The 9,494-nt window shown below is 40.0% G+C and overlaps 1 non-coding gene across 1 annotated transcript; it reads right to left on the bottom strand.

The window, feature by feature from the left end:
- Positions 1-889: 889 nt before the first annotated feature.
- LOC112804357 (small nucleolar RNA R71) lies at positions 890-997 on the bottom strand. The gene has a single exon (XR_003202966.1). It is a non-coding gene; the product is annotated as a small nucleolar RNA R71 (small nucleolar RNA).
- Between the last annotated feature and the right edge of the window lie 8,497 nt (positions 998-9,494).

Raw genomic sequence — 9,494 nt, 5'->3', positions numbered from 1 at the left:
TCTTTTTCAACTAACTAATTGACTTTTTGTTTGTTTCTTATTTTTTTCAAAACCACCTAACTACTTTTCTCTCCCTAATTTTCGAAAATCACCTTCCTCTTTTTCAAAAATCTTTTTATTTAACTAATTGTTTCAAATTTTAATTTTAATTTTATTTCTTCTCTTAATTTTTGAAAATCACTAACCTTTTTTCAAAAATTATTTTCGAATTTTCTCCTCTCTCTCATCTCCTTCTATTTATTTATTCATTTACTAACACTTCTCTTCATCTTAAAATTCGAACCCTCTCTTCCTCTCTGTGTTCGAGTTTTTCTCTTCTCCTTCTTCTATTCTTTTCTTCTTTTACTCACATAAAAGAATCTCTATACTGTGACATAGAGGATTTTTTTTCTTTTCTGTTCTCTTTTTTTTCATATGAGTAGGAGCAAGGACAAGGACATTCTTGTTGAAGCAGATCCTGAACCTGAAAGGACTCTGAAGAAGAAGCTAAGAGAAGATGGCCGAACCCAACAACAATGCAAGGAAGATGCTTGGTGACTTTACTGCACCAAATTCCAACCTCCATGGAAGAAGCATCTCAATCCCTGCCATTGGAGCAAAAAATTTTGAGCTAAAGCCTCAATTAGTTTCTCTGATACAACAGAATTGCAAGTTTCATGGACTTCCATCAGAAGATCCTTTTCAGTTCTTAACTGAATTCTTGCAGATCTGTGATACTGTTAAGACCAATGGAGTTGATCCTGAGGTCTATAAGCTTATGCTTTTCACTTTTGCTGTAAGAAACAGAGCTAGAGTGTGGTTGAACTCTCAGCCTAAAGATAGCCTGAACTCTTAGGATAAGCTGGTCACGACTTTCTTAGCCAAGTTCTTTCCTCCTCAAAAGCTTAGCAAGCTTAGAGTGGATGTTCAAACCTTCAGACAGAAAGAAGGTGAATCTCTCTATAAAGCATGGGAGAGATACAAGTAACTGACCAAAAAGTGTCCTTCTGACATGCTTTCAGAATGGACCATCTTGGATATATTCTATGATGGTCTGTCTGAATTGTCTAAGATGTCATTGGACCATTCTGCAGGTAGATCTATTCACCTGAAGAAAACGCCTGCAGAAGCTCAGGAACTCATTGACATGGTTGCAAATAACTAATTCATGTACATTTCCGAAAGGAGTCCTGTGAATAATAGGACGCCTCAAAGGAAGGGAGTTCTTAAAATTGATGCTCTAAATGCCATATTAGCTCAGAACAAAATGTTGACTCAACAAGTCAATATGATTTCTCAGAGTCTGAATGGATTGCAAAATGCATCCAATAGTATGAAAGAGGCATCTTCTGAAGAAGAAGCCTATGATCCTGATAACCCTGCAATGGCATAGGTGAATTACATAGGTGAAGTCTATGGAAACACCTATAATCCCTCATGGAGAAATCATCCAAATTTTTCATGGAAGGATCAACAAAATCCCTAACAAGGCTTTAATAATGGTGGAAGAAACAGGTTTAGCAATAGCAAGCCTTTTCCATCATCCTCTCAGCAACAGATAGAGAATTTTGAATAGAGCCCTTCTACCTTATCAAACATAGTCTCTGATCTATCTAAGGCCACTCTAAGTTTCATGAATGAAACAAGGTCCTCCATTAGAAATTTGGAGGCACAAGTGGGCCAACTGAGTAAAAAAGTCACCGAAACTCCTCCTAGTACTCTCCCAAGCAATACAGAAGAGAACCCAAAAAGAGAGTGCAATGCCATAACCTTGCTTGGTGTGGCCGAATGCACAAAGGAGGAAGAGGACGTGAATCCCAGTGAGGAAGACCTCCTGGGATGTCCTCTGGACAAAAAGGAGTTCCCAATTGAGGAACCTAAGGAATTTGAAGCTCATCTAGAGACCATAGAGATTCCATTGAACCTCTTTTTACCATTCATGAGCTCTGATGACTATTCATCTTCTGAAGAAGATGAAGACATTGTTGAAGGGCAAGTTGCCCAGTATTTAGGAGCAATCATGAAGCTGAATGCCAAACTATTTAGTAATGAGACTTGGGAGGATGAGCCTCCATTGCTCATTAATGAACTGAATACCTGGGTTCAGCACACGTTACCTCAAAAGAAACAGGATCCTGGTAAATACCTAATTCCCTGTACCATAGACACCATGACCTTTGAGAACGCTCTGTGTGACCTGGGGTTAGGCATAAACTTAATGCCACTTTCTGTAATGGAGAAACTGGAAATCTTTGAGGTATAGGTTGCCACATTCTCATTAGTGATGGCAGACAAATCCATGAAAAAGGCTTATAGACAGGTAGAGGACGTGCTAGTAAAGGTCAAAGGCCTTTAAATCCCTGCTAATTTCATAATCCTAGACACTGGGAAGGATAAGGATGAATTTATCATCCCTGGAAGACACTTCCTAGCCACAGCAAAAGCTGTGATTGATGTGGACAGAGGAGAGTTGGTCCTTCAATTGAATAAGGACTACCTTGTGTTTAAAACTCAAGGATCTCCCTCTGTAACCATGGAGAGGAAGCAAGAAAAGCTTTTCTCAATACAGAGTCAACCAAAACCCCCACAATCAAACTCTAAGTTTGGTGTTGGGAGGCCACAACCAAACTCTATGTTTGGTATTGAACCCCCACATTCAAACTCTAAGTTTGGTGTTGGGAGGTCCCAACAATGCTCTGAACATCTGTGAGGCTCCATGAGAGCCCACTGTCAAGCTATTGACATTAAAGAAGTGCCTATTGGGAGGTAACCCAATTTTATTTATCTATGTATTTTCCTTTTTTTTTTTAGGTTGATGATCATGTGGAGTCACAAAAATAATTGCAAAAATTCAAGAAAAATAAAAATAGCATTAAAAATAGTACACCCTGGAGGAGGAACTTACTGGCGTTTAAACGCCAGTTAGGGTAGCAGAATGGGCGTTTAACGCCCAGTCTGGCACCATTCTGGGAATTAAACGCCAGAAATAAGCACCAGACTGGCGTTAAACGCCAGAAACAGGCTACAATCTGGCGTTAAACGCCAGAAATAGGTTGTAGCCTGGCGTTTAACGCCAGGAAAGGAATAAAGGATGGTGTTTTAACGCCAGAAACAAGTAGCAATCTGGCGTTAAACGCCAAGATTGCACAGCAAGGGCGTTTAGCACACCTAAAAGGAGCAGGGATGCAATCTTTGACCCCTCAGGATCTGTGAACCCCACAAGATCTCCACCTACCCTCCCACAACACTCTTCCCTAAATACCCCTCACCAATCAACTCATTCACTCTTCCTAAATCACATCTTCACCAATCACCTCCATATCTCTTCCCCAAAACCCCACCTACCCCACTTTCAAATTCAAACACTTTTCCCTCCCAAACCCAACCCTAATGGCCGAAACCCAACCCTTCCCTCACCCCTATATAAACCCCTCACTACATCTTCATTTTCACACAATACATACACCTCTCCCCCCTCTTGGCCAAATTCACTTCTTCCTCCATCTCCTCCATTTTTCTTCGTCTTCCCCCTCTTTCTTTCTTCTTTTGCTCGAGGACGAGCAACCTTTTAAGTTTGGTGTGGTAAAAGCATTGCTTTTTGTTTTTCCATAACCATTTATGGCACTTAAACCCAGAGAAACCTCTAGAAAGAGGAAAGGAAAGGCAAAAGCTTCCACCTCTGAGTCATGGGAGATGGAGAGATTCATCTCAAAGGTCCATCAAGACCACTTCTATAAAGTTGTGGCCAAGAAGAAGGTGATCCCTGAGGTCCCTTTCATGCTCAAGAAAAATGAGTATCCGAAGATCCGACATGAAATCTGAAGAAAAGGTTGGGAAGTTCTTACCAACCTCATTCAACAAGTCAAAATCTTAATGGTTCAAGAGTTTATGCCAATGCATGGATCACTAGGAACCATGATCAAAGTATGAACCTGAATCCAAAGAATTGGCTTATAATGGTTCGGGGGAAATACTTAGATTTCAGTCCGGAAAATGTAAGGTTGGCGTTCCACTTGCCAATTAGACAAGAAAACGCACGCCCCTACACTAGAAGGGTCAACTTTGATCAAAGGTTGGACCAAGTCCTCATGGACATATGTGTAGAAAGAGCTCAATGGAAAAGAGACTCAAGAGAAAATCTGGTTCAACTGAGAAGACCAGACCTTAAGCCTGTGGCTAGAGGATGGTTGGAGTTCATCCAACGCTCTATCATCCCTACTAGAAACCGATCTGAAGTGACTGTGGATCGGGCCATCATGATCTATAGTATCATGATTGGGGAGGAAGTGGAAGTTCATGAGATCATACCTCTAGAACTCTACAAGGTGGCTGACAAGTCATCCACTTTGGCAAGGTTAGCCTTTTCTCATCTCATTTGTCATCTATGCAACTTAGCTGGGGTTGACATAGAAGGAGACATCCTCATTGAAGAGGACAAGCCCATCACTAAAAAAAGGATGGAGCAAACAAGAGAGCCTCTTCATGTGTCTCAACAAGAGCATGAGGAAGATCCTCATCAAGAAATTCCTGAGATGCCTCAAGGGATGCAATTTCCTCCACACAACTATTGGGAACAACTCAACACCTCCTTGGAAGGCTTGAGTTACAACATGGACCAACTAAGGGTGGAGCACCAAGAGCACTCCATCATTCTCCATGAGATTAGAGAAGATCAAAGAGCTATGAGGGAGGAGCAACAAAGGCAAGGAAGAGACATAGAGGAGCTTAGGCATTCCATTGGTTCTTCAAGAGGAAGACACCACCCACACTAAGGTGGACTCATTCCTTAATTTCCTTGTCTATTTATTTTCTATTTTCGGTTTTTGAGCTTCATGTTTGTCTATGTTTGTGTCTTCATTACATGATCATTAGTGTCTAGTGTCTATGTCTTAAAGCTATAAATAATTCCATGAATCCTTCACCTCTCTTAAATAAAAAAATGTGCTTAATTACAAAAGAACAAGAAGTACTTGGATTTCAAATTTTATCTTGAAATTAGTTTAATTATTTTGATGTGGTGGCAATACTTTTTGTTTTCTGAATGAATGCTTGAACAGTGCATATTTTTTATAGTGAAGTTTATGAATGTTAAAAATTGTTGGCTCTTGAAAGAATGATGAACAAAGAGAAATGTTATTGATAATCTGAAAAATCATGAAATTGACTCTTGAAGTAAGAAAAAGCAGTGAAAAAAGAAAAAAATGGCAAAAAAATAGAGAAAGAAAAAGAAAAAAGCAAGCAGAAAAAGCCAATAGCCCTTAAAACCAAAAGGCAAGGGTAAAAAGGATCCAAGGTTTTGAGCATTAATGGATAGGAGGGCCCAAGGAAATAAAATCCAGGCCTAAGCAGCTAAATCAAGCTGTCCCTAACCTTGTGCTTGTGTCATGAAGGTCCAAGTGAAAAGCATGAGACTGAGTGGTTAAAGTCATGATCTAAAGCAAAAAGAGTGTGCTTAAAAACTCTGGATACCTTTAACTGGTAACTTTAGCAAAGCTGAGTCACAATCTGAAAAGGTTCACCCAGTTATGTGTCTATAGCATTTATGTATCCGGTGGTAATATTGGAAAACAAAGTGCTTAGGGCCACGGCCAAGACTCATAAAGTAGTTGTGTTCAAGAATCAACATACTTAACTAGAAGAATCAATGACACTATCTAAAATTCTGAGTTCCTATAGATGCCAATCATTCTGAACTTCAAAGGAAAAAGTGAGATGCCAAAACTGTTCAGAAGCAAAAAGCTACTAGCCCCGCTCATCTCATTGTGACTAAGTTTCATTGATATTGTGAGATTCATTGTATATTCTCTTCTTTTTATCCTATTTTGTTTTCAGTTGCTTGGGGACAAGCAACAATTTAAGTTTGGTGTTGTGATGAGCGGATAATTTATACGCTTTTTGGCATTATTTTTATATAGTTTTTTGTATGATTTAGTTACTTTTTAGAATATTTTTATTAGTTTTTTAAGAAAAATCTACATTTCTGGACTTTACTATGAGTTTGTGTGTTTTTTTATGATTTCAGGTATTTTCTGGCTGAAATTGAGGGACTTGAGCAAAAATCTGATTCAGAGGCTGACAAAGGACTGCTGATGCTGTTGGATTCTGACCTCCCTGCACTCGAAATGAAATTTTTGGAGCTAGAGGAGTTCAAATGGCGCGCTCTCAATTGTGTTGGAAAGTAGACATCCAGGGCTTTTCAGCAATATATAATAGTCTATACTTTGCTTGAGTCTAGACGACGCGAACTGGCGTTTAACGCCAGCTTTCTGCCCTATTCTGGTGTTAAACGCCAGAAAAAAGTTGCAAAGCAAAGTTAAACGCCAGAAACAAGTTTCAAACTAGCGTTTAACTCCAAGAAAAACCTCTACACGTGAAAGCTTCAATGCTCAGCCTAAGCACACACCAAGTGGGCCCGGAAGTGGATTTCTGCATCATTTACTCAATTATGTACCCCTAGTAACTAGTCTAGTATAAATAGGACTTTTTACTATTGTATTTTCATCTTGGTATCTATCTTTGGATTATCTTTTGATCCTTTGATCACGTTTTGGGGGCTGGCCTCACAGCCATGCCTGGTCCTCTATCACTTATGTATTTTCAACGGTGGAGTTTCTACACACCATAGATTAAGGGTGTGGAGCTCTGTTGTTCCTCAAGTATTAATGCAATTACTACTGTTTTCTATTCAATTCATGCTTATTCTCATTCTAAGATATTCATTCGCACATCAACCTAATGAATGTGATGATCCGTGACACTCATCACCATTCTCACTTATGAACGCGTGCCTGACAAACACTTCCGTTCTACCTGCGAAAGCTAGAGTGTGTATCTCTTGGATTCCTAGTCCATGATGCATGCTTGCCTCTCCTGACAATAGAGCCCTCCATTCCGTGAGATCAGAGCCTTTGTGGTATAAGCTAGAATCCATTGGCAGCATTCTTGAGATCCGGAAAGTCTAAACCTTGTCTGTGGTATTCCGAGTAGGATCTGGGATGGGATGACTGTGACGAGCTTCAAACTTGCGACTGTAGGGCGTGGTGACAGACACAAAAGGATAGTAAATCCTATTCCTACATGATCGAGAACCAACAGCTGATTAGCCATGCGGGAAACCATAGAGGACCTTTTTCACTGAGAGGATGGGATGTAGCCATTGACAACGGTGACGCCCTACATACAGCTTGTCATAGAAAGGAGTATGAAGGATTGGATTAAGGCAGTAGGAAAGCAGAGATTCAAGAGCGATAAAGCATTTCCATACACTCATCTGAAATTCCCACCAACGATTTACATAAGTATTTCTATCTTTATTTTATGTTCTATTTATCTTTTAATTATCAAAACTCCATAACCCATTTTAATCTGCCTGACTGAGATTTACAAGGTGATCATAGCTTGCTTAAAGCCGACAATCTCCGTGGGATCGACCCTTACTCATGTAAGGTTTATTACTTGGACGACCCAGTGCACTTGCTGGTTAGTTGTGCGAAGCTGTGAAAAAAAGTGATATTACAATTGTGCGTACCAAGCTATTGGCGCCATTGAGATCACAATTTCGTGCACCAGTGCCCTATTCTGGCATTTAAACGCCCAGAAAGGTGCCAGATTGGGCGTTTAAAAGCCCATTTTGCTCCCCTTACTGGCGTTTAAACGCCAGTAAGTCCTTCCTCCAGGGTGTGCTATTTTCAATGCTGTTTTTGATATTTTTTCTTTATTTTTGTAATTGTCTTTGTGACTTCACATGATCATCAACCTAAAAGAAAAAAAATAATATAGATTAAAATAAAATTGGGTTGCCTCACAATAAGCACTTTTTTAATGTCAATAGCTTGACAGTGAGCTCTCATGGAGTCTCACAGATGATCAGAGTATGGTTGAGATCTTTCAACACCAAACTTAGAGTTTGGTTGTGGCCTCCCAACACCAAACTTAGAGTTTGAATGTGAGGGCTCTGTTTGACTCTGTACTAGGAGAAGCTCTTTATGCTTACTCTCCATGGTTACAGATGAAGAACCTTGAGTCTTTACTATAAGGCATTCTTCATTCACATGAAGGATCAACTCTCCTCTGTCAACATCAATCACAGCTCTTGCTGTGGCTAGGAAGGGTCTTCCAAGGATGATGGATTCATCCTCATCCCTCCTAGTGTCTAGGATTATGAAATCAGCAGGGAAGTAAAGACCTTCAACCTTCACTAGCACGTCCTCTACTAGTCCATAAGCCTTTTTTATAGATTTATCTGCCATCTCCGATGAGAATTTGGCAACCTGTACCTCATAGATTCCCAGTTTCTCCATTACAGAGAGCGGCATCATGTTTATCCCTGACCCCAGGTCACACAGATCTTTTTCAAAGGTCATGGTGCCTATGGTACAGGGTATTAAGAATTTACCAGGATCCTGTTTCTTTTGAGGTAAATTTTGCTGAACCAATGTATTCAGTTCATTGGTGAGCAAGGGAAGCTCTTCTTCCCAAGTCTCATTACTAAATAGCTTGGCATTCAGCTTCATGATTGCTCCTAAATATTGGGCAACTTGCCCTTCAACAATGTCTTCATCTTCTTCAGAAGATGAATAGTTATCAGAGCTCATGAATGGTAAAATGAGATCCAAGGGAATCTCTATGATCTCTGTATGAGCCTCAGATTCCTTTGGTTCCTCATTAGGGTATTCCTTACTGGCCACTGGATGTTCCTAGAGGTTTTACTCATTGGGATTCACGTCCTCCTCCTCCTCTAAGGTTTCGGCCATGTTGATTATATCAATGGCCTTGCACTCTCCTTTGGGATTCTCTTCTGTTTTTCTTGGGAGAGTGCTAGGAGGAGTTTCAGTAACCCTTTTACTCAGCTGGCCCACTTGTGCCTCCAAATTTCTAATGGAGGATATTGTTTCAGTCATGAAACTAAGAGTGGCCTAAGATAGATCAGAGACTATGTTTGCTAAGTTAGAAGGATTCTGCTCAGAATGCTCTATCTGTTGCTGAGATGATGATGGGAAAGGTTTGCTATTGCTAAACCTGTTTCTTCCACCATTGTTATTATTGAAGCCTTGCTTCTGTTGATCCTTCCATGAAAAAATTGGATGATTTTTCCATGAAGGATTATAGGTGTTGCCAAAGGCTTCACCCATATAATTCACCTCTGCCATTGCAGGGTTCTCATGATTATAAGCTTCTTCTTCAGAAGATGCTTCTTTAGCACTGTTGGATGCATTTTGCAATCCATTCATACTCTGAGAGATCATATTGACTTGTTGGGTCAATATTTTGTTCTGAGCCAGTATGGCATTCAGAGCATCAATTTCAAGAACTCCTCTCTTTTGAGGCGTCCCATTACTCACAGGATTCCTCTCAGAGGTATACATGAACTGGTTATTTGTAACCATTTCAATAAGTTCCTGAGCTTCTGCAGGCATTTTCTTTAGGTGAATAGATCCACCTGCAGAGTGGTCCAGTGACATCTTGGAAAATTCAGACAGACCATCATGGAATATATTTAATGTGGTCCATTCTGA

The sequence above is a fragment of the Arachis hypogaea genome, chromosome 5 (genome assembly GCF_003086295.3).
Source record: "Arachis hypogaea cultivar Tifrunner chromosome 5, arahy.Tifrunner.gnm2.J5K5, whole genome shotgun sequence".
NCBI classification, from domain to species: domain Eukaryota; kingdom Viridiplantae; phylum Streptophyta; class Magnoliopsida; order Fabales; family Fabaceae; genus Arachis; species Arachis hypogaea.
The sequence above is the reverse complement of the archived record's forward strand: the minus strand, read 5'-3'. Positions and strand labels throughout refer to the sequence as shown.